Below are 584 nucleotides of genomic sequence, written 5' to 3' on the forward strand. Positions count from 1 at the left end.
TACTCTTAAAATAGCTATTTGCTTCTTTGCATGTATTCAGTTTTGATGTATTTGTTTTTGATGGAATCACTGGTTTAAAGCAAGCTGTTCTCTCACAGCCAGAAGCCAGATTATTGTGTTAAGGTGAAAATTCTAATTTATTGTATGGTCTTAGTGAATAACACCAGCAGTAAATGTTGAGAGTCTCTGGGGATTTTTGTTTCCCTGTAATTAGTAATGCCCTTAGTATAGATGCCATATTTTTTTATGAAGGTGAAAATAACAAGGAGGAAAATGTGTATAAGCCTCAGCAGCTTAGGAGTGTAAAATCTACCCTTTTTTATCTTACCCAGAATTATTAAAGTGTCCCAGGGGATGATCTCTTTTAATCAATTAACAATTTAATTATTTCAATTAAAGCTAAAGTTTTAAAATATATATTAATTTTTTTGTTCCTCTGTGCTCAGAGCTATTCTAAGCACTAAGAACTAAGAGCTAAAAATGGGGAAGGTTGAAGTGAGCAAAAAAATAGATATATGATAAATAGTCCCTATTACCAGTGAGTTTATAACCATTTGGATGGAAAAGACTAACAAGTATAAGAA

Source organism: Mustela lutreola, chromosome 3 (genome assembly GCF_030435805.1).
Source record: "Mustela lutreola isolate mMusLut2 chromosome 3, mMusLut2.pri, whole genome shotgun sequence".
NCBI classification, from domain to species: domain Eukaryota; kingdom Metazoa; phylum Chordata; class Mammalia; order Carnivora; family Mustelidae; genus Mustela; species Mustela lutreola.